At 41.7% G+C, this 25,884-nt stretch overlaps 1 protein-coding gene across 12 annotated transcripts in view; it reads left to right on the top strand.

The window, feature by feature from the left end:
- The first annotated feature begins 6,902 nt into the window (after positions 1 to 6,902).
- adgrb1a (adhesion G protein-coupled receptor B1a) overlaps positions 6,903 to 25,884 on the top strand; it is a 169,301-nt gene continuing 150,319 nt past the window's right edge. For 11 of the 12 annotated variants that reach the window (XM_069702090.1, XM_069702089.1, XM_069702084.1 and 8 more), the window contains exon 1: positions 6,903 to 7,497. The gene's annotated coding sequence lies outside the window, so the exon portion shown is untranslated. The remainder of the gene's footprint in view (positions 7,498 to 25,884) is intronic. The other variant, XM_069702081.1, reaches the window with a different exon arrangement.

Raw genomic sequence — 25,884 nt, 5'->3', positions numbered from 1 at the left:
ACTGGCTGAATAAATCCATCGAGGGGCTGCTAATATATATATATATATAACTTTATTTATAATGAATAATGAAGCCTCGCTTAAGCTCCTCTCACCCCTTACAAAAGGCTCAAAATGGTCCAGCCCACCTGCACCAGGATTAACCTCTAAATGCTCTAAGCAGCCGAGTGAGAGCTGCTGCTGGAGCATATAAATGTGCGTTGTGATAGAGTCATGTCCTTCCCCAAGAAAAACTGCCAACTGGTTTATTTTTAAAGAAAGGAATTCGCTGTTTAAACACTGCTTTAGAATGGTTTACACTCATATCAGCAGTTGCTTAGATTGAAGGCAGTCAGCCTCTAGCTTGGAGTATATATGCATTGTGTAACAAATTATTCATCATCATAAATTAATCAGCATCATGGCTACAATGTCATATGCCACACAGTAACTATCAGCATTATCTGCAAAGCTTAACATCAGGAATGGCTCCAGAGAGTGGAGCAGCAGCAGGTCCCTCTTCATCCTGATGATGGCACTGAGGAAGTGAGACACCGTGAGCTCATAGTGTGCCAATTTAAAGTCAAACAATCCTTTGTAACAGTTTCAACTGAGAGGAGCTTACAAACATTGACATCAGGTAATCTGTTTTATTGTAATTCACTAGCTCTTATCGGAAAATAGATTTTTCCTCAATGTGGGATACGAAAGATGAATAACAGACATCGATAGAGAAGACGAGGGCCCACAGGGACTGATTATGTATGGGACCAATCATTTTATGCTCCACCCCTTCTGTGCTTATACATTTAGGAGTAATTCTGGTGTATTTCAACCTTACTTATTTACCATTTATTTGGCTCTGTGGGTCATGTTAACTTTGCAGTTACCATCTCTGTTGTAGAGATTTTGGCAAATGGGGAGTCACATAATGCAGTATAAAAATCACAGGTTCTGTCTGTGCAGCGAGCCTGGTAAAAATGTGCAGCGTGAGTTAACAATGAAGAGGATTAAGGTCAAGCTTTAGGTTTATCCAGTCTTGCATTCAACCCTTTTTTTGTATTGCCCAACTGCATACCTGTCTGCAGAGAGACCCGGTTATTAAATGTATCTGTCGTATATTAACATTTTTTTTTTAAAGAATATTTCATATTTTGTCTGCATTTACTCTTTAGCCTTTTACGCGCAATACTCACCATATTGTTGTGAAATGTTGAGGTTTCGATCTCATTTTGTTCAGTGTCCTGAGCTCATGTTGTGATTTGGTGCTATATAAATAAAGTAGAATTGAATTTAAGTGAATTGATAAAAAAATTTTTAAAAAAAAAAAGGAAAAAAAGTACAACATAGCATTAGGGCCACCATGACAAAAGTAAAATCGAGGAGGAAGATTTGTCAATTTTTTTTTTTAGCATTTTGACAGTTGAAATGTCAAATATGAAGTTGAATTAGATTTCTTGAATAAAGTCTAAAGCTTGAGAAGAAAGTGCGTTTTGACCTCTGTTGCGCTGATGCCTGTGACTCAGACGCAGCACTCATCTGACCTTCACACCTTCAGGATCAACAACTTGATCAGTTGTCTTATTGTTTCTTGTGATAAGACATATCCTCGTTGTATTGCACGCAGGTGTAACCATTGATAGCTTTGCGTCTTTTCATTTCTAGCTATTTTCGGTCTGCACAAATACGTCCGCTTCCTCCATGTGCATGTGGTTTCTCCTCCTTCCTCCTTATTCTCATTAATTCAAATTTCATATTGAAATGCAATTTTAGTTTTGAAAAATGATTTTGCTCTCTTAATTTTGACTTTATTTACAAAAGCAAAATAATTAAAAAAAAATATATCCTCCTCCTCTTATGTTTTTTCTTTAATGTGGCCAAATACTCCATCATAAAAAAGATGAAAAGAAACAAAAAAGTTTATTTCTGCTAAGCTGCGGACCCACAGCAAAGATTTGTTATTGTGCCCATGGAGACTTTCTCCCAGAACATGCGCCTTTTATTTCATTTTTTATCTTATTGCATACAAACCATTGACATGCAGTGAACTGGGGTCTTTGGGGGCCGTTGGGGTCTGGGGCGCCCGGGTGATCATCCACAGTCGTTCAAAGAGATTCAAAAACATGACAAAATAAAAACTGAGATACTTTCAAACTACAGCGTCAACACACCGACTATGATAGATGGGACACGCTTGTTTCATTGTGGTAAAACTTTACAGCTTCGCCACAATGAGGTCATTAAATAATGTCACAACATGAAACATGTTGGCAATTAAAGCCAATGTGCCCAAAATTATAGCTTCATTTTCTCTGCAAAAATAACACTTACATCCCAGTTTGTGTTCTACTTTAAATGATGTTCAGTAGTCATATTCATTCATGCTGAGCATGAATGAATTCATGGAAACGTATAAACCATTAATTGCTCTGTGTCAGTGTCAGGCATTAGGAGATGTAGTGTTTTTTTTTTTTAAATGCTCTTTTATTAGTTCAGCTGCTAACACAGCTGCTTTCCCCTCATACTCTCCCTGTGCTCTCGCCGTGCTCTTGGAATCTAGCTGTACATAATTCCAAAACAAAGGGCTTCGGAAAATGCACTCTCAGCCTCCTGTAAATGCAATTCATGACAAAACTGCAAAAGACTTTAATTGTGCCAGGAATTGGATTGCTTCATGGCTGCAGCAGAGAGATGGAATGTTGGCGAGCACTTCTGGACGTACAGAGGTGGTATTCTACAGCTGGAAGAGAAAATGACCTAACAAATGTTTGCAAACATGAATAGACTTTACAATAGTGGAGAAACATCAACGCTTCATTCATCCAATTCAAGCCCAACATGAAATATTCATATGTGAAACAGCTTGCTCATACGTAACGCTGAAAACACTGTTTGCTAAGTGGCCTTGTGATGTGTTTATGTGACTGTGTGTGTCCCAACGTGCACTTGTGCATGCTTTGCTTGTCTGTGTCTGACTGAAGTGTAGACAGTGACAGTGTTGTAGGGAAGATGTATTTGTTTTGTTTGTGCTCCCGCCTCGAAGCCTCTCGGATCTCTCTGGGTTTCACATTAGAAGGGTCTCCCAGCTGTGTGGCCGAGCCCTGTGGCAAAGCTAACCGTGGTTGTGTGTAGCGGTGTGTGTGTGTGTGTGTGTGTGGGGGGGGGTGCAACACCTGAATACACATATCATCTGCAGCAGCTTGAAGAGAGAGAGCGTGAGACGGAGGAGTCAGATGCAGACTATCACTGCTGTTTGTCCAAGAGGATGCAGGGTCAGCGTGCTGCGGTGGTTCCATGTAACGCTACACAAACCCACGCATGGTGATCAGAGCATTTGAATATGGACTGCTCTGGCTCTGATTTTAATTATGTTCTATGGCTTTTGCACAGTGATATCAATGGGCCAATGTGTTTGGCTATTTGTGTTGTGTTTATATACTTAATAGGATTTATTGGCATGAAGGTTTCCAGAACATTGGGCCTCATTCGCCTCTTAAGAAGATATTTCTTCTTAAAACCCACTTACACAGTTTTTACAATGATTCCGGCATTCACTCATATGTGTGCCAAATCATTGGTTAATGCCTTTTCTTCAGCTCTACACTTGTATAACATTATAGTATTTAATCTACAATATTTCTTTAAAAGTCAAGATTTTAATAATTATTTTCATTAGTTTATAAAGCACCGTGGTTTTGAATCAACACGACCAGACAATCGACCTGCCGTCCAGGTTTGACAGCAGTGAATTGTTTGTTGGTAAATTCAAATTCATTTGAATTTTACAGTGCGATTCTTTATATATTACAATTAATCTCAAAAATGAACACTTCAGCTGCAGGAGACTTCATCCATCCTGACAGATGTAGCCTATCAATATGCTGATTAGACAGCATGATCATTCCACAGGTGTTCTTCTGACTGGTCGCAACGAAAGGCCACATTAAAGTGCCAACATGGACAATGACATTTGGAACATATGGATGCTTTCTCAGAGGACATGGGATCTGCTGCAAAATCATTTTAACTCTGGCATCTGGGAAGCAATTACTCACAGTAGATTTTGATTTGAAATACCAAATGTTTGAGTTACCAACAATCAGGGATTGAAGCCTCACGGTATGTTGAGGTTGCTGTGACCCTTTCCCACTTGCGGGAGTGAAAGGCTGCTGTGATATGCAGGCAGGGGGGTCAGGCCCCTCTCCAGCTGCTGTAGGCCTATGCTGCGACGGCACCTCCCATGATGCACCGATCACCTCTCCCCTCTCTGTCACTCACGTACCACCACCGTATCCCATTTACGTTGTGTTCTCTGTTTCTCGTAGTTTGTGCTTTGTTTGGAGGTGTCTCCAGCAACAATGATTTACACCACAGGAAGGGGACTCCTGCAAAAGAAAGTTAAATGTTATTGACAGGATTTCAAGTTGCAGGCAGTCGGAGGAAGAAGGCTTTTTTGGGGACTTTCAGAATCTCAACCTTTTATCGATGTTGTGTTTCTGTTGGCTTCTTGAGAAAGTGACCGACTGTGGCGGTTTGCAGCACGAAGCCACTGAGATTAGAGTCAGCACCTCTAACGCTGAGGCCATAGTTCTGGAAAACGTGCAATACTCTCTCCATATGACTTGCATCGCCAAGTAAAGAAGGAAACTGAACAAGAAGGTAAAGCTTCATCAGTCAATCTGTGATCCCAACTTCACCTGTCGTCATCATCTTTGGGTAGTGATCGAGAGGATGAGTTTGCAAAGACCAGGAGAAACCAGAGGTTTCCTCCATATGGTGACTGAACTCCTTGAAACACCGGGTCAGACATCTAGAGAGCACTGAGAGTAGAACTACTGCTCTGTCACGAGGTGGTTAGGCATCTGATCGGGACTTCTCTCACAGGTTAGCCAGGCATGTCCAACTGATAGCAGACCCCACGGTAGACCCAGACACACTGAGAGATTGAATATATCATCTGGCCTGTGAAAACCTCGGTGTCCTCCAGGAAGAGCTGGAAACCTTTTCTGAAAGGACGTCCTTGCTTACTCTGCTGCAAAAATAACAATAACAATCGTTTAAAAGGGACAACAAAATCAATAACGGACAATGATAAAATAAGTGAATAGTCTTAAAATGACACTAAATATCAAGCCAATATTTCAACGTCATAGAATATACTGAATCAGGCATACTTCAATGCACTACCAGAGAAGATGTAATAATGAAAATAACTGTGAGTGAAGAGTGTTGTGCATTTGGATCAATTTCAACACAGGTCAAACGGCCAACATTGAAAGGGCAACACCACAGATTTTACATTTCAAACTGTGTTTCCACATGATGAAGAGAACTACTACATGCAGTATGTGGAGCTTTTTGATAAATTCTGCTTTTTCGTGGCAGATAGTTTAACATGTGAAATAAAATTCATGGCTCACTTCCAACAACTTTCAGTTCCAACTTCGCTCAAGCTGCCAGGGCCTTTGTCTGTCCTCTCCATATCAGGTTATCTAGGCAACTCATAATGGCTCTAAATTTCAAATTAAAAGCCCTTGTTGGGAATTAGTCCTCCAGCATATCATACACAAACCAGCCATATACTGCTGGAGGTTTTGACCTATAGTGTTACTCTAGTAGTTGAAATTGTTGTTAAGCGTATGTTGTGAACATCAGCAACATCTTCTAGAATCTTAAATGCACTGCAGAAACACACAATGTCACACTTCATGATTTGCTGATATCGGCCGACACATATGACGACATGTAAATAAAAGGAGTACTGCCACTTTTTTTTTCTCCCAATTTCAGCACTGAATGGATTCGATCATTTTAAGAAAACAGAAGAGTGCTGCATATTTACATTTCATCTGGTTGAATTTGTCTTTCTATGATTTAAATCCCAAATTGCAGTTTGCTCTACAGTTCACAGACAGGTGACTTACTTTTGTCAGTGTGCATTTTATAATGAGGGTTCAGATTTCCGAGTTGAGGAAGACTGATTTGGATTTGGACAAATTTGGCTGATGATGTGTCTCCCACATAAACAGCTGCATCACTGACTCACCTGCGTTCCCTGAATGTTTCCTGTCATGTAATAATAAAACAACAACTGTATTAGTGGCTGTTTATTCTTAACATTTCCTCTTTTAAAGGTAAATGTAGGTAGTGCCACAGACCTGACACAATATCCAATTGACGCTGTTTGACTCCAGAAGAGGGGGCTGATGGGTGCATTTTCTATTGAGACCCTACCCCCTCCACCCCCTCCTCCCCATCTCATCTCCCCTCCCTCCCCTGAGCTAAAAACACAGTAAAGGCTGAGTCTGGCAGGAAGTGTGTGATTTTGCTTTCAAAATTAGAGAATTCTCAAGGGGGAAGCCTCCATAGATGGTATGTTGTGTATTTTTATTATTATTATTATTATTATTATTATTATTTTTAGTCACAATATTAATGTATAAAACAAGTTCTTGACTTAAAAATGCACACATAGGCTTACTGAAAAAAAGAGTCATTGGCTGTTTCAACAGTATATTTAGTACTTGTAAATTATTCCTCAACCCATGATATCTTTGCTTATACACATATATTCCTCTTTTAATTTATTGAAATAAAAAAAAAGATATATTAGAGTGATATAAAAATAAATAAAAATGATGTAGTTATAAACTATTATGGCCTACTCAGTTGAAAAGCATTTTCTATAGCCTATTTTTCTAAACTGCTTGTATAAGATTTGCATTTAACATTTAAGCCTTTCACAATACTGCTTTAATCAGAAGGTCCTCCGCCGAAGCAACAGCAGCGCTTTTTCGAATTATGAGTTTTATTTTGAAATATTTGCCTGGAAGTCATTTTGGTACAATTTGACTCTCTTGACAGTAGCGCGAGCCCCGAGCTTCCAAATAAGGAATCTGGCTGTTGCTGCGCGCGGACACAGACAGACAAGGACGCCCCAAAGCCGCGAGCTGGGGACGGCGGTTCCCGAGACGCGCGCGAGCCCTCTTTGATTTGCTGCTCCCGTGAAAGCCTCTCATTCACCTGGAAGACTGTGCGACCTGCAGACGGGGACGATTTCACATTTGGACAATAACTTTTTGAGAGAAATTTCAGAATTTCAGGAATTAAAAAAGAAAAAGAAAAAAAAAACAACCACAGCGAACTGTTCAAAAGAAGAGGATTTTTTTTCCCTCTCCGAATTAAAGAGGAGCTGAGGACGTCTCATTTCGGGAACAATGTAAGAAAATAACAGTCGGAGAATTGCCTACACCCGGGATTTGCTGAACCTCTTTTCCACACTGGAAGCGCAGTCACAACTGACGGACATTCAGAACTCTCTGAGTTGTTCCTTCCTCTTCATCCCAATAACGGTTCCATTGATTGTTTTCTGTAAACGCCGAGATTTCCGGTTGTAATAATGCGTTTTGTGGACTTATCCTAGGACGTATATCCCTGTGGGATTGGTGGATGCCCCGTGAACGCACTGAGCTCTGACAACTGACATTTTACATCAAAGGGACTGCTAACTTACTCAAGGTAAATGTTCTTCTTTTCTTTTTTAATAGTCGTAGCCACTCTTATTTCCTCTCTTCCCTTCAAGTTTACAGTAGCCTACACACACATTTGCCATCATCACATTTTCACGGAGCTCGTGTGTTTTTGTTTTGGCCACATCGCTGTTATTGGGGCAGTTTCGAGGCACAATACGCAGCAAAGAGACGGATATCAAGTTGGTAAATGAGCTGAAGATGTATTTGTTGCGCTCTATTACAGTGTGCTCTTTCAGTCAGCTTGGGGGAGTCGCACTGTATTTTCCAAGTCTCTCACACCCTAAACGGTTTGTGCTCAGAGAGTCGCGCCGCCGTCCGGGCTTCTGTCAGCCGGAGGACGGAGGACGGAGGAAGGCGCGTTGATCTGCGGATGCAGAGTCGCCTGTCTCTAATTTCTGTTTTTTAAGAAGAAAAAAAGCTTCTTAATGATTTATTTCTCACCCGCACATGGTTAACAAGACACGAGTTAGACGGTGATTGAAGATATTCTGTGAATGACTAAGCTCAACTCTTAAAATCGGAGATACACCCACAGCACCCAGGTGCATTTGTTTAAGTAAATATATCCGTTTGAACTTTTCTTTAATTGGTTCCACCTTCATATTATTGAGTTTGTCTCTTCAGTCAAAATGTAGTTTCGCTTGCAATTATGGATGATGCGATTTTCAGGAAATACCAGTTGATAAGCAGCTGGACTGTGTGAAGCTTTTCCATGAGAAAGGGCTGCAGCTGAACGCATAGTTTGGAATAGTTTGACGTTATGTGTCCTCTGTCTGCAGGACTTATCGGAGTTAGTCATATTTTGTTGAAGATGTATTTGACCTCTTAGTATTTTCCTAAAACGTGTTGACATGTTTTGTGAGTATGTTGAGTTGGTTTTAAAGTAAGAGCAAAGATAAAGCAAAAACATATATCCTTCAGCACGTTGACGATGCCATATGAGCTTTCCATTATCACCTTAAAACAACTTTAAAGATGAATGCAGTGGTTAATCATCTTGAAAGATGGATGCATGCATTTTAGGGCTGCGTTTAGTGTGCTTAATTCCTGCGTTGGTAATAGGTGATGATAGGGCAGGCTGAAATCATGCCTGGGGAAGGGGAGGACGCTCTGAGCCCATCGCTGTGGCGCACTTTCAGTCAGCCTGGTATCACTCAATGATGGCCAGCAGTCTTATTTGCCACAGAATGGGTTGTCATTCACTGTCCCCTTCTGGTGCAAGGAGGCTCTCTCATCTCTCCTTGCGCTGCAGTAGGAATTAATAACATCCAAGTCTGTGGCATGCAGCATGGGAATACAGAAACATGACACAGGGTAGCCTTCTGTTTCTGGTCAACTTTGAAAACAGACGTTTTTATTGGATTTCCTACAATTAACATTGCATACCATGTGTGTATTTCATTGACAAAAACTATCTAATAATTTAATCCAACCTCAAACATTTTCAAATTCTCAGATCATACCATCGGGGGCGCTATAAAACACACAAGCCGGTCTCTTGAATAACTCAAGCCATCATTTCCAGGAGTTTATTTGCTGAATTGATCATTGTTTATGTATAGCAGCATAATGTTGTCTGTCTTACTTGGTGGTAGTCCTAAAAATGAATGGTCTTACTGTTTATTTTAATGAATGAAATTTAAACAGTTGGAGATATACCAAAAAAAAAAATAGCAACAGTCAACAGTCAGTGCGAGATCTTGTATTACTGTTATAGTTTTGATGCATATTTACACGCTTTAATTTGGGAATAATTGCCTACTTGTTTACCACTCAGGAAAGCAAACTTAACACAATGTCCTGGTTGACTGAAGGCTAATATCAACATTTCTAGACTCAAATCAATCCCAGTTGATAGCGAAATTGTGTAAAAGCTGTACGACACTAAAACGCTCATTGAAAGTCAAGATGAATGACATTGTCGTGCGTTAGCAGCTCTTTGAAACAGTCCGATGCTGCAGGTTGATTCAGAGGAAGGGTCATCGTAGGCAGGCTGAACCAACCTGGGTGGAGCACTCAACTGTTTTTCACCACGGCTTCACTACATAAGCTCTGTTTCACCAATGTTTGGTGATTATTATTCATATGGCAGACGGTGCATTTTTAAAATATATATTGCAATTATAGTAATCCAAAATGAACTGCCCACCACCCACAGCACCGATGCCCTGCAGACACCTCATGAAAGTCCTACTAGGTGTTTAAAGGTCAAATTATAATAAGAACAACCTCATTACGTCGACAATTAGCGTCCTTCTGTGGATTGTTTTGTTAATTCAAACCATCTTCTCTCTTTTTTTGATGCGTCCTCCACGTGTTAAATCTTCGTCTTCATCGGAGACTTGTCTCCAGACGACCATCCCTCCCATGTTATAGAAACCCCCGCAGGATGACTTCGACCCGCCTCACTGCTGCTCCTGATTCTTGCAAATGAAGACTCTTTGTAGTCCCTTAAATGTCACTGCTGCAGTCCAGTGGATTGAACTGATATTTCACCTCTCATTAATGAATAAAATGTTCAAATCGAGGCCCCACGTCGACATCCTGCGCCTCAAATTGTCGGCAGAAAAAACACCCAATAAAAACACGCTCCTTCGGCCCTACAGATATTTATATTTAAGTTTTTTGTGACACGACGATTAAATCCATGTCAGGCCTGCCACATGACTCCTGAGGAGAGCAGAGTGTATCGAACTCGTCTGATCCCAGGACCTCAGGCATTTCTGGGACAGTGCCAGGTTCGGGGTTTGAGAAGCCCCCCCCCCCACAGGTACGGATATTAGCAGTCAACAGTTTTATCTGCAAGAAAGAGAGCAGATAACAGAAAGAGACTCAACAGTAGTGGCCTGACAGGCACGGCTGGCTCGGAGTCACAGGGATGAGACAAGCCAGCAACACAACACAGGCCTTTTCAGAGGCATTCATGCGTGTTTTTTTTTAACCTAGATGTCCTCCTTTGTTTCTGTGTCTTACATCCTCCCACAGCTTTGGAAAATACCCACGCTGCCGACTCACTCGCCTTCCCTCCATCTTCTCATCCTCTGATCACTCCCCTTTTAAACAAGGGTGCAGTGTGCCATCACAGAACCTCATATCTGAATTTGTGACATCAGAGGGATGAAGAGGAGACAGTGAGGGGGGAGGGGGGTGAGGGGATGGGAGGGGGACAGAGGGAGTCATTGAATTGGGGAGATAAATAGATCGGTTACAAGGAGACAGTCAGTTGGACGATAGAAGATGGACTGAATGTGAGACAGAGGGGCCGTGTGATGGAGACACACACTGCTCTTCTGCCACATTTTGAGCTCCAGAGATCGCTTTGTGTGCGACACCCATCGCGGTTCGGAGGAAACACGCGGCAACCAGTCAGCGCCGACAGGCTCGTCACACATTTTCAAACACAAGGCACTTAAAAGGTGAAACATGCCAACGTCCCATGTTTTAGAAGTTCCTAATGGCTTCTCAACAGCACTGTGGGGAGGATATCTTTGCTTGAAGCAACTTGGAGGTTGACCAGATCCTGCAAAACCGTTGGCTCCCCTAATTAGGGACAAAATGAGGAGCTTGGGAAGGTGCTTAATGAGGCTTGACCAATGTGTGGAGTGAGACGGGAACTCAGGCCGACGACCGTGGAGGAGCCACGAAGCTTCACCAGGAACTACACTCACACCTCGGCCCTCACGCTCCGTTCTCAATCGTTGTTGTTGTTGTTGTTGTTGTCGTGATTGTTTGGAATTATAAATCGTATCGCGGCTGTAAGTCGTGTCTGATGCCAGAATGAGCTGAAGTAGGTGTTGAAACGTCGGCGAAGTACCGAAATAGCAGTGTGGAGCAGCTAATTGCTAAGCTAATCATTTCGCACGCAGAGGACATTTAACTTCAGGTGATACATTTCAAACAGTGATGACTTCAGTTTCAGTGTTTTTTTTCTTGATATATCAAGGGGGTGGATCGATGCGTCATTGGTTAGTGTGGGCATTACTGCTGTGGCAACAGTGAATAGATGATTGTTTTGAACATGATGTCAGAGATTTTCTGCACTTTGCAAAGTAGCTCTTTTTGAAAGCACACATTAACTGATTGATTTCTGGCCACTTGAGAGCAGTGTAACAAGCTAAAAACACACATTAAGGTTCCTGCTTCTGTACACGGTGCCTGTGCCTACACAGAGCAACGTTAGCTTTGATCAGTCGTCATGTCAATGGCCACCTTTTGAAATGTAAGCCTATTGTTAAGCTGCTGAATGCTCCACTATGTCTGAGAGAGATAACTTACACATACTGCGTGTCTGCTGTTTGGTACCAGTCAAGTCATAACACCAAAAATAATGAGCTAAAAATACACTCCAAATCTCTAAGAGCAACACTTTTTACATTATGCATTCATTCATTCATGTGAAATATTTTCTATATTTGCTATGATTTTAATTCTATATAATGACCTTTCCCTTACCCTAACCGAGTCCTTGAATTTCCAAATATAAACCAAATCTTAACCTCAGTAGTTTCAGATCAGAAAAGGTAACATAGAGAGAATAATTATTGTAATTATTTGTGACATTTTTGGAAAGCTTTGACAAGTGATGTCAGAAAGACAAAGCCTCCATCTGACAAAGGTCCCAGGAGGAGTCAGCATGTGCATGTCGTGGGCAGTTAGATACCCCAGAAATCAAACCTTTTTTATACAAAATTCTGTCACCAGGCATAATTGCAGCTGTAAATTTAGTAATATTGTGTGGAATATGATGGACGGTCATGCGGTGCGACTGGAGAGTTGTTGTCTGGGGGAATCTGGCCACTTTTCTAGGAGGGAGATAAACATTCACTCTGGGCGGTTAAGAATTGTGTGCACTATTTCTCCGCTCACTCATGAACCAAATGACAGCCCTCTTGCGAGAGTCAGCAGTGTGAAAGAAGCTGTCTGATCACTTCATTATTCCTGTTGCTAAGGTATAAAAGAAGGGCAAAGTGTTCTGTCTTTTTTCTGGAAAAGACTGTCAAAAGAGCAGCCGAGCATAAACGGAGCTCAACGGTAGCTGGTTGACAAAGGTCTCCAAATAATAAAATACAATTCCTGTGGATAATGAACACTCTAGAACTTGATACGTTATATGCCATCAGTGGTGCAGAGGTTGCCAACATTGTTCCCATCATGTCATAAATGTGGAGATTTTCTTAAACTTTGTGAATTTGTGGGCTGAAAATAGGTCATAACTGCACTATTAAAATCCAAAACTATTGTCTTGCAGAAACTTCCCAAAAAATAAACGATTCTCAGAGTCCTTCAGGACTGAAATCACCCCTGAAAGGACAGATGGCTCTTTTCTAAAGTCCTTGCAGTGGCCAAACTGCAGTGACGCAAGTGAGTGAACTAGCAGCGAGAAGAAAACAGAATAGCAACATTACAACAGATATGAAGGTGGCGAGTGGTAGAAATATGTCCTGTTGTGCAGCACTTGTTATTGAATTAGCCGAAGTGTTTGACACAGTGGACCGTTCTGAGGTCATGAGGCCTCAGAGTTTCATGTCACCTGAACAAAGGGGATAACGCTGAACCAATGACATTCAATGACATCTTTACATGTAATGGTTTGGTAAAGATCGGAGTTATGGCAAACACGGCAAAGAATATCATCAATGTTAGGGAGCTGAAATATTTTAATGGCTAATTTGAAGGCGGTTGGTACATTCCCAGTTTCCTCCTACTTGTTTTAAAAAGCAGAGTACTTAGCATTGGCACTGGAGATGGATTTTGATGAGTAGGCATTTCATGGAAAGCTACTATTCAAAATGCGCTTGGACGTATTCGATCATTAATTGAATACCCACCTTAGGCACATTACCGCCACCTTCTGATGGTAGTAACGCATTACAACCAGGCGCCTGAAACAACAGGGAAAATAAGGAAGAACGATAGTCACGCATACTAATCCATTTCTTAGATTATAACGACTATTTAAATATTCATCCCCAGTGATGAGTACGATCCTGCATTCTGGATGTCATATTTAGAGAGGTGTACCACAGGCATCTGTACACAATCCTCTTCAATTTACTAAGGATGTCTCCATCATGCACCGCTCAGCCTCAATGATTGGAGGAACTTGCTCAGCAGCTGCATGTAGATGTGAAACAGCTCAGTCTCAGCTGAGAGAGCTCTGCTGTCCTGGAAAACAAAGTCAATGTTCCTCTCAGGAAGCAGGAACAGCCGCATATTCGTAACAGGTTGCTTTTAAAAGCCAACTTGTTGATGCCGCTTCCTTCTTTAGATATTTCAACTTTTGAAATAACAGTTGACTATTTAAAAACACCTTAGGATATTCGTGAACCTTTTTTATTTAAAATGTAAAAATATGTTTTTCCTACGCTCAGTTTCTGAGGACATAATTGTTGCTTTGTCACCAATAGTGAATATCCAACACATCACTGGGACTTCTGTGCTCATTTAGGTATGTGCAGGATTAAATAAAACTGTCTTTCTTTACTTTCATTCAAATTATTGTGTGATATATGGTACGTTGCAGCGTTCTGTCTCGTCGGTAACTAAATGTTCGCGTTACTGTCTTGGACCGTTCTCACCTCTAAATGAGATTTTCAATCTTAATGGGTTTTTTCCATTTTTAGGCTTTATGCTCTTTAAACATTTAACTTGTTCTGGAAATAAACTGGCTCTCAGGCAAAGGTGCAGCGTTCAGGTGACTCTCAGTATCTCTGACCTGACGGACCTCCTGCTCATGAACGCAGGATATCTTCTGGGAAATTTAGCAATTTTTTTCATAGGTGTGAAAGAACTTGCTTTTGTTCCTCTGGTAGAGTCGGACGGGAAGAGTTGCTCGAGTCTTTTATTAAAAGTCAAACTGTACTCTGTATGTTTGTTTTAGGCATGAACAGGATTTAATTAGACTTTTGATGAGAAGCCCATATTTGCGTAAACCTTGTGAAGTAGCAGTTACAGTATATTAGATCTGAGATGTGAGTTGAGATCTTCAAGTAGGAGGGTTTGCTTGCCTGTTTGCTATTTTTATCTTATTACGTATTAAGTTTGCAAATGTGTGAGAGAAGCAGAGGAAACACCTTCACACCTCAGTCTGCTCCTGTGGAAGCCCGTAGAGCCGTGATGTTGAAAAGACCCTGCAATCAAGAGAGAACACATACACACACATATGTACAAATATAAATAGATTTACATGTGTGTGTGTATTTGGGGGACTTTAGTAGCACAGCTCATTGAAAAAAGGCTTCAGTCTTCCTGAAAAGGGAGGAAATTAAAAGGAATTATTTCACGTATACCTGATACCTAATATCAGAAAATAAATGACAGACAAGCATGTCGAAGCTTCTGAGCATCTCCGGCAGCTTCACGTTCCTGTGACTGCAGATGTAAATGTTATTAGCAAGTCAAACTAAAGTAGGAAAATCGACCCACGATTGAAGAGAAGGATGGTGGTGACGGTGGACAAAGAAGGAAAACAAACAAGTAGATATGAGCTGAATTCCAAAGTCTCGGTAAATCAGCGTCTGACTGCAGCATGCGTTGCTTTTTAAACGCTTTGGGCTCCATGAAAGACGACCCAGGAGGACTCCGCTGTTGACAGAAAAACAACTGGATTGGCTAAAATGCATGTTGACAAGCCGCAATGCTTCTGGGAGAACTTCCGTTGGACAGATGAGACCAAACTGAAGCTTTTTGGAGAATCACATCAGTTCTGTGTGTTTCTTTTAAGAAAAGAAAACCACACCTGCTGTGAAACATAAAGGAGTCCGGTTCTGTCTCACAGCTGCTGCTGCTGCTCACGTGGAAATCTCAAGTCTATCGAGGTATTCATGAGTGAAACGTGCTGCACAGAGTCAGAAAGCTCCGTCTCGGTCACAAGTCATCGGTCGCCCAACAGGAAAGATAGCTCCAAACACACAGCTGAAATCAAACTGGGATGACTCAGAAGAAAACATCGGACTGTGCAGAGGCGGCCTTCTATGAGTCCTGATGTGAATCCTGTCAAACATCGAGGGAAAGAGCTGAAACACGCAGCGTCCTTTAAACCTGAGACAGCCGGAGCACCTACGCTACCTGTTGACGAGTACCGTAGGTGTCCTACGTAATGATATACTGCCTCTTCAGGCTTAAGGGGGAAACAACAAGTCTCCATGAGCCCGAGTGCAAGAAACAGGAGCACGGTGACTATTTGTTAACGGAACGAGACACTTCCCCGACTGTCGGTAGCAGGGCCACGTCCTCGCATGGTTATTGCCTTTCGGATTGTCATGTAGGGCCTCGAGAATTTTCCTCAACCGACCCTTTGGCTTCGCGTAGTTCCTATCTACCCCCCACCCCCTCCCACCCACACACACACACACACACACACACACCCCACATCCTCTACGCTGCACGATGCAGCTTTCAGTGCGGTGAAATGGTCACCTTGTTGGAAGTGGAGCTCCTCCAGTCCTTACAGCTTGGTGCCTAATATGAAACGACAGTAATTGTTTCACCTCTTCATGGTATGGTGGCACGTTAAAAATATATGCCGTGTGGGTTTTTTAAATGCGGTGCGCCGAATGAACTGGTATTTTGCCTTCCACTACTTAAAACGTTCAAGAGCTTGATGTAAATTGTCTGTGACGCAAACGGCGGAGCTACAATTTGAGGTCCATATATTTTCAGATTTCAAATTAAATATTAACATAGAAATTCTCACTGACAAATTAGGAGACGGACAGATGATGTATACTTCCGTTTCCCCTTTATTACTTATTGTTTTTGTAAGTTATTTCTTAAGTTAATTATTGTTGAATTCAGGTACGTGTTGAAAGTGGGAGTCTGAAAATGTCATAAAGTGATACACTAAGGTGCTAAATAAAGTGCAGTTTGATCACGCACAAATAAATCACAAAATCTACAAGCACCGCTTGTGTTCAAAGGCTTCTACATTAGATTCGACTTTTATATGAGACGCAGACTAAAATCTCCGAAGATGCCCAAACTTCCCTTCATAACTCTGCCAGCTCTTTCGCTGCGACTTGAAGAAATGCCACTGAAATTAGCCACATGTACGTAGGCACGTCGTGGCATTTCCCCCCCACGCAATGACTGCACATCGACACCTAGCTGGAGAATTCACAGATGGTTCGCTCAGCTTCCTCCACAGCTTTCTCATCGGTGGCGTGGCCCTCATTTTGGCTGAAAATATGACTTTTTATTAACACATTATGCCGTGATTTCTGCACTTTTTAAACTCTTGGCACTTCATTATTTAATTCATTAAATAATCATAGCTCCATGCATATTCTAAGAACCAATTACGGAAGCATTTTGTTTCATAAATCATCACCGCGGCGGAGTTTCTGTTGTTGCGTATAAACTGATGACTGTGCGGTGTGCGCATCGGTCTGGACGTTTGCAGATGCGTGCTGCGTCTGTCTGAGGCCCGTTTGATGAAATGAAGATAGCTCCACTGCTATTTTCAGCATATCTCAATGAAAAAGGTGCAGGTAGTTCCAAAGTGCAGGGTGAAATGATCTTTTCTTTATCCTCTGTGATGAGACCGAGGGAAATCTTTGATCTGAAGTGGCCAGATAATCATCCGTAGCTGAGCTCTGATTTCCATCTCTATTCAACTCTCCCCTGGAAGCTCCATAAGCAGCCATCAACATTGGAACTAATCAGGGTTATTACCAATCTGCTCAACGAATGGCACACTTCTCCAGATGTGGTATCAGCTTCACCGCTGCTTTTGTTCTACGTGTCTATGTTATACTGCGTTTTGACTTCAATCTGACACCGACATTTCATCGAACAGGAAAGCGTGCATGTTCTGATTCATTCATTGTGAGCATTTTTATTTCTATTTTTTGACATCGTATGTTTGATCAGAGAGTTCATTGTGGTGTAATTGCACCTGCAGTGAAGCTTTGCCCTGCTTCAGACCCTCTTGTGAATTTGCATGTCAAAGAAGGGAAAAAAAAAAGGACAAACCGTTGCCTTATGACGTTTTGTTTTTTAAATGCTATTTACTCGGGCGGCTGGAAGTCACAAAAAATACATTAAGAATAAATTGAATGGAAAAACTCAGAGGTCAGACGGCCTGAATGATTATTCCTCTCTGTGTTTCTGACTTCCACCACTCACATTTGTCATTGGGCAGTGGGAATCTGAACAAACACTTCAAAAGGAGGGTGTCTGCGCTAGTGTTAAACCAGAGGAGCAGTGAGGGCTTTTGGAAAGAGTCAAAGTTTCAGAACATGTGAAGTTGAGTTCGAGTCCTAAAGGTTAAGCCAAGTTCAAGTCTCGGAGCGCAAATTCAAGTCGGGTCTAAGGTCTGTTGAGGCAAGTTTCAATCTGAAAAAAAAAAATCAAAGAACTTACTGCGAGTCTCAGGATGTTCAGGGGAAGCTCAAGTCAACTCTCAAACTCATCAAGATGTTTTTCAAGTCTCAAATCGATTTCGAATGAACTTATACATTATACAGTACATACATGGGAACATAAATACGACCTCGAGTCTCAAATCTTTTTGTCGAATCCGTTGTGCTCCGCTGTCTTACGTCGGCTGTGTTCACTGTGCTCCTCCTGCAGTCTGACTCTCCTGAAACAGATGTCACTGTGATCAAAACCTGGGGTTTCTCCTGACATAGGTCCATGTATGCAGAGCACATCTGGCTGCAATTTGTCTTCTGTTGGATAAACGTCTTTGTAAAACTTTTTTGCCTCCCCAAAAAACAAAGCAGAACATGTGGCCCTGGAGTGCTGACTCGCCAATCTGCCGCTGTCAGCTGTGTTGTACAACAGCTCTGCTGAAGTGAAGCATTTATTTGTGACCCCTCCATGTTCCACCTCATTATATCTACAATGTTGTTTTTCTCCACTTAGAGGACATTGCAGCTGGATACTGAGCTCGGCATATTTTGTCTCCTTTAGCACTTGTTAATTTGCTGTTATGCTCTTTCATGTGGAGCTAATGATGAAGGAAGAAAAACAATCAAGAAAACAAATGCAATCTGACAGATCTTCCTTTTTTCTCTTCTCCACGAAATACCTAATTTGCCAGTCATTTTTTTTATTTTCTTTTACTTGTATAAAAAACACTGGACACCACCTGTTAAATAAAAACAAAAACAAAATCCCAGAAGAATTGCAGAATAGCTGACGGTCGAAATGGGCATTGATAGTTGTAAGAAGTAACGAAAACATTTGTAGCACAATTTAGAAGCAGAGAAGTTACATTTTTCATTATAAAATTTCACAAAAAAAAATTATAATCGAATAAGTATAGTCAAAGATTCAATTTTTCCTTTACAAGCATATAATTGTTTTTGTTGTGACTTCGATGCCAAGGAAATAATTGCGCTGAACGTAGGCGCACGAAGCCGCAGCTTCAGCCTCCACATTCCCGTCGCTGAAGTCATGCGCTCTCCACGCGTCGTGCTGTTTGGTCTGCGATGTATTGTTGAGGTGTTTGTGTCTTGACTAATTGCCTGTGTAATTATGTATGGATCTAAATCCAACCCTGACATCAAAATTCTTCCACTTTACAAAAAGAATAATGAGCTTATGCAGAAATTACACCTACAGATGGCACACACATATATTTATTATTGTGCTTACACTGTGGAAAGAGAATTTATAGAAACAGAATCCCTCCAAGTGGCTGTTCAGATTGGGGCTTGTTTTCGGGTGGGAGGGGCAGTGAGAGCTTATTACTAAACAGTGCTTATTATATAGTAGGACGAGATTTAATTGCTTTTTTTAAATTGTTCTGCAGCAATATTTCTTCTCCGACTTGAATAATATAAGGTGAACAGTAGAATCATAAATCATATAAATCATAATAAAACATGATTTCAAGTTTCAGTGCTCTACTTTTATGTTAATATTAGGACTACAGTTGTAACGTGGTAATGTATATTCAATGTACAGCTAGAGACACTCACAAAGCTTCCATTTAAATGGGGCTCAAACAAACGCTGTGTTCCAAACGACGTACAAATAAATAGATACGCATCGTGCTCTTCCATGTGAGGACTCTTACTTGTGTAGTGCAGGACCGGAAATGACCTCATCCAATGAACACATCACCCACCAAAATATCTCCAGATATAATTATTTTACCCAGAAATCAACGTGTTTTCGTGCCCTCTGTTTAACACACTCAATAAACACACTGATTCTTCTGTCGAGCAGCAGCAGTGGAAAAGAAAGACTTTTGTGTTCAGGAACAGCTGCAGCTTCCTCAGAATAATTCTTTATGCCGGTGGCCCCGCCCCCTTCCTCTACGCAGCCAAGATGGCGACCGTTTAGGGTGGACAGTGTCCAGAGTTTCACACTTCTTTTTTGGACTGTTTTGAGTGCATCATCACCGCATGTTTCTGTACTAGTTAGCGTGAACGCACTGATGCACTCAGAATAGTGAGTGTTAGTAAACAAGTACAACATCTGGATCCAAATATTTCCGTTTACATCCTTTCCTGTTAAATTCATATTTGGACTTAGTTCATCGATATGATCAGCCGGTGAACATCTCATTGACATCTAAATTTACATAGTTCTGATCTCTTCACACAGACATTTTTTTTTTTTTTTAAATATAATTTGTCTTTATCTTTCAAGTGAAGTTTTAGTGGATGTTCAAGTCACATGCTCCCTGTGTGTCACTTTAAAAAAAAAAAAAATTATTCCTTCTCCAATTGGGTTGTCTTATGTGCAAATTCAAAATGTGTGTGAAAGCAAGTGGACCGTAACGTTCACGTAACTACCAGAAAAGTGTATTTGCACTGATTTCCTCTGCCGCTGTGATGAGTTGGTGGATGATGCAGCATTGCAGCAAAGGTTTTTTGTGCTGAAACTCTGCAGTAACGCTGTGGGTCCGGACGCGGGCCATGAAGCCGTCAGTGAAACAATAACAAACTGTCTATATTCTATATTTTGGGTCTTTTCACCTGTTGCTGCGTTGGACGAAGTATGCGACCAATTTCCAAGTCTTAAAAGTGACGGCTGACAGAACGAAAAAGGTCGCACTGACTTTGCCTCGGCCATCCGCCTCCAGCTGGAGCGCGGCCATGTTTTCATGTTTGCCAAGCGGCAGGGTGCGTGTGGTGACACTGAACATTTTACCTCTCCGTCTCTACATGTATCTCTACATCTGGCTATAGACGTGTAGATATGACCAAATCAACTTATTTGGATTACATGGTCATATTATAACCTCGTCCTGCTGACTCAGAGCGACGTTAACGTTTATTTATACGTCCGCCTGATGAAGTGGTAAGTTCAGTGTTCACTCTCCTCGTATCTGCTTTTGGTCTTCACCGCATCGTGAGTGTAATACGCTGCGAAATGCTCCACTACATTAATTGGTCTCTGACTCTGTCTGATAAACTCATCTTCCACAACCTATTCAGCAGCAGAGAGCAGAGGCTTCATCAGAAAACAAGTGCCTGATGCTGGAAGCGAGGTTAATGAGAGGAGGCTCGGAAAGCCGAAGAATGACCTGAAAGTGACTGGAAAAGCTCCGTAGAGCAGAAGGAAACCTCAGAGATGACTCTCTCTGAGGTTTTTATTCACGAGTGCCCCACAGCATTCATCACAGTTTTATGTTTTTTTTTCCATTAGCACATTGTCTATCTTAGCAGCTGGCATGGCCTCTGATTGGTAAGTGAGTATGTCTCAGTACCCGGGTGGCTTCTGTCGCAGACTAAATCTACATGTTGTGTTTACAGGTGAAAAGTGCTAATGGACCTTTTGGAAAAAAAAAAGCCCTTTTTTTTGTGACTGTCTCTGTATGAGTTTAGAGGGTTTTGTTGACACAGACTGTGTCACTGCGCTTTCAACCTTGACTATCATCAGGCCTGTTTGTCCTCAATGCAGCAGAGAAGCTCAAGTTTGAATGCTCTGACCTTTGAGCAAAGTGTCTAGCTGCCAGTCAGAAGCCCGTTTGATACAGAGCCATTGTTTGGCTTTGGCTCGGGGTCAAAGAGAGAATCAGTTGACACCGTTGATCATAACATTTCATCACAGAGACCGGAGTACGTCGTCGGGAACTGCACTCGGATGCTTCAAATCATATTTACCTGATTTCATTTGAGTTATATCAACGGTGGCTCTTCAACGTTCACAAAAGTGCCACAAGGTTTGGTACTCTGGACGACACTTTTCACATTATACGTGCTTCCTTTAAGCCATATGATCAGGAAACACTGCATACATCTCTGTTGCTATGCAGATGAGACCCAGTTATATCCATCTATGAAACCTGATGAAAGAAAGCATGTCTTAAGCACAGATGCCTGGATGACCTGTAATTTATAACTGAAGTTAATATATTTGCCCTCAAGCACCTTATAATTTTTTTACCCAAACCTGTTACTCCAGCTAACGTTGCCTTGGCCTCCACCTCCACCTCCGCTGAGAGGAATCCTTGAGTCGTCTTTGATGAGGATCAAATCACACATGAAGTACATCTCTGGGACTGCTTCCTTTCATCTCTGCAGTATTAACATCAGGAAGATCATGTCTCAGTGCGCTGTTGAAAAATGCATCCATGCTTTTATTACTTCCAGTCTAGACTGTTATAATTCCCAGTTGAACGGATCTCCCAATAACATTTTTAAAAGCCTGCAGTTGATCCCAAATCAAGCAGAGAGAACACTGAGAGGATTTAGCAAGAGAGATCATATTACTCCTGTTCGGCTTCCCATAAAATCAATATATATATTTTTTAAATTATTCACCTAACTTACGAAGCTCTTAATGACCGATCTCCGTCTCTATCTCACAGTTGGTATAGAACCATAGAACTCTAACATAGGGCTTCGTTCTCAGTACGCTGGCCTGCTCGTGGTTCCTAAAGTTCCCAAAAGCAGAACGGGAGGCAGTTCCTTCTGCTGTCAAACTCCTCTCCTGTGGAACCAGCTCCTAGTTTGGGTTCAGGAGGCAGAAACCCTCTCTAATGTTCGGATTAGGTTTAGAGGTTTCCTATTGGACGAATCTTATTGTTAATGCCGGCTCAAGCGACCTCGAGCCATCCCTAAGTTATATAGGCCGAGGCTGCTGAGGGACTTCCTGTGACGCACCGAGCTCCTCTCCTCTCTCTTCCACTCTCCATGCTGTTATATGCCACCATTGCATCTTATTATCATAATGCCTTTTCTCTGCCATAGTTTTGTTTTGTTGTTGTTGTTTTTCTATGCCGTTCTCCTTGCTTGCGTAGTTCTTTTTATGCAGGTACCTCAGGCCCCTGACAAACACTTTAGTGTCTCTTGTATCTCAAAGCTATTTTTTTCCCTCTCCGCTCTCCCCTCGTCCCAAGTCCCCAGTCCAAGCAGACGGCCGTCCTCCTCCGAGCCGCGTCCTGTCTCAGGGTTCTTCCTGTTAAAAGGGAGTTTTTTTCCTTCCAGCTTTTGCTCACGTGGGAATTGTTAAATTGTCGGGCTCCCCTCTATGAAGACTCAGTTGTTAGGACTTTACTATGTTAAGTCCCTTGGGAGGACATGCTGGGATTTCGCAGTATATAAATAAAACCGAATTGCATTGAACAAAAGCTGTCAAAAGGCAAATACCGAATCCAGAATCAGCAGTCCTCCTCCCCGTAGCTGCTGTCTAATGAAGTAGCTAAATGTGGTGGAAATGATTTTTGTTGTTGGCCTTTAATTCACCCTCTCCACCATCTGCCCTCTGTGGAATCTCTGAAAGCTTCATCTCTGCCTGTACTGGAAGAGCAGATTACTTTTTTTTTTTAAAATGTTGATGACGTTTGAGTTTCTGCGGCTGGCACTGTTCTCATTGTCTGTTCAGTCGCTGTTCATGCTAACTACCCAAGTCTTTCATTTCTGCCAAAGGAGATGGGAAACACAACGTGCTTCACTTGCTGTGCATCCAGTGATTTTTCTTAGTAAAAGAAGCGTTTTCAAAACACCAAATGTTAAAAGTTTTGTGAACTAGATAAACTTTCAATCAGTGTGAGAGCAGCAAAAGAGAGCTTAATTTAAATGAAAACGCCACAGCCCATTACTCTAATGCCGGGTTATGTGGTAGAAAGAAAATGCAGAAATAAAATGAGAACGTAGAACAGAAAGTTTGGATGAGGAAATAGAGACGGAGCTCAGTATGGAGCGAAACTGCTTTGTTATTAAACGAAGGGAGCAGGTAGCTGCCACGGGCTCGGTGTACAGTGATGAAGCGGGCCTGTCACTGTGTGTAATCAGCCATGTACACTGTGGCCGGCCACGAGGGACACACACTCTCAAAGTAACACAGCACATATACACACAAAAGCACTGTCATGTTCTTACTCGGGATCCACAAATTTGGTCCGGATTTATTCACCATCATCAAGACAGGATTACCAGCCGGGTGGAGTGGGCAACTGCCCCCGGGGACCCCGCAGGCCCGGGAGGCCCCGCAGGCCCCGCAGGCCCCGCAGGCTCCAGAGGCTCCGGAGGGCCCAGGTCTACTGTGCTCTGTTTATATATGCATGATTTGATTAATCACAAATCTGCACCACTAAAGTAGGGATTTTCTATTTTGTGTTCCCAGTTTTTAAGAAAACACATTTTAAAATGTTTTTTTTAACACCTCAATAACTTACATATGGAAGATGTGTTTGTTTTTTTACCAAATTACTCCATTATTTCTTAACATTAAGTAGTTGACACATCATTTTCAATAGATCTGACAGTTATTTTCTAATAATTGATTCATTGTTTTGTGTATAAAATCATAAACAATAGTGAAATATGCCCATCATTGCTCCCTGAAACCCAAGTTAATATATATATTTGACCAACAGTAAAAAAAAAAACTTTTGAGTGTACTATCTTATAAAACCGGAAAGATAATTTTGACATTGATCAATTATCAAAATAGTTGTGAATGATTTTCTACTCTCGATAAATCGATAAATTAATCATTTCAGCCCAAGAGCACTGATTGGTTTCTCAGTGTCCGAGGAAATAAAGGAACCACAATCTATAGTGGGGGTCTTGAGGGGCCAACAACAAATGTTTGACCTGGGGCCCCCTGGGAAATAATCCAGCTATGAGCCTTATAATGATAATTGTACTTTATGAATGTGAGCACACCGTCATCAACGAAAAAAAAACACAGAGGGCAGAGGTTTAGGACTACTGAGGTATGGTAGTGGGAGGTCTTCACGTTCATGTTATTTCCCAACATCTAAATACTGTTTCTCCCAACTAAAATAATTCTTCTTTTTTTAGTAACACTCATGTACACGTTCCGCTACATCAACCAAATTGCAGGAAAACTACAGACTCCACGACCTTAGTGTCCTCAGTTCGAGCCTCAAGTGGTGCTGAGAAAATCAGTCAATTAAGTTGACTGATTGGAAATAAATTGACAGTGTTGAATACTGATTAAGGGCGTTGAGCTTTTTTCACGAACGTTGACAGGACATTCCTTTTTTGCAGCTTTTCAAACGTGGTGATTTCCTGCTTCGGCCTGTTTTATAGCACGCTGAACTGATCTTGCTGGCAGATTACTCGTTAGGACAGAAGACATTTGAACATTTTCCACACAGCACAGTTGTCGTGAGCGTCTTTTTCTGTGTGAGCGTTGAAGACTGCGTTCCAGAATGACAGCGTTTCTCCAAGGACTCGGTCAAGTATTTTTCTAGCGAGTATCTTCAAGTCGAGATCAGAGTGTGATGCTTCGTTATATGAGTGGAAAGAACCAGGAGAGTTCTGTGGGAATTAATAGAATTCTTCAGAGGGAAGTAACTTAGTTAATTGTGAATCGCAAAGCAAACAATCCCTAACCCCCAACGCACGCACACACACACACACACACACACACACACACACACACACACACACACACACACACACACACACACACACACACACACACACACACACACAATCCTAGAATGCATCTTACTTCATGCATTGATGTATAACAGTCAAAATTTTGAAGTCTGCATTTTCTTTCCACTGTCATAATATAGAATATTGTGTCTGTTAATCCCTAAACATGCTGATTAGTAAAATCTGTGTGCATGACCCCGGATAGAAAAATGCATATATGCCCTGGGACACGATTGGCTGAATAAGCCAGGAAGAGTTATGAGCATATGGCATCATTGAAGTAAAATGCTCGCAGGGCGTGTGCGGGTTATTTATGTATATGAGGCCGATGGCTCCATATGGAGAGGGGGGATATCATAAATCCATTACTTGAGGTGGGGGGAGGGGTGTTGTGTGGGCTCCTCGGCCTTTTCCCTCAGGAAATGATTGTAGAGGAACCACAGTAATAGTGGCTGGCATTGGGTAATTGTGCCCTAAAGGCACGTCATGTTTTTTCGCTTCTGCAGTGAGGAATCACACCAACACCCAACAGCCGTTTAAATTTGAGTGGCGCATAG

The sequence above is a fragment of the Brachyistius frenatus genome, unplaced genomic scaffold (assembly GCF_029030835.1).
Source record: "Brachyistius frenatus isolate BFR_SWC_R1_liver_20210118 unplaced genomic scaffold, ASM2903083v1 Contig_40, whole genome shotgun sequence".
Taxonomy (NCBI): domain Eukaryota; kingdom Metazoa; phylum Chordata; class Actinopteri; family Embiotocidae; genus Brachyistius; species Brachyistius frenatus.
This window is presented reverse-complemented; position numbering and strand designations above follow the sequence as displayed.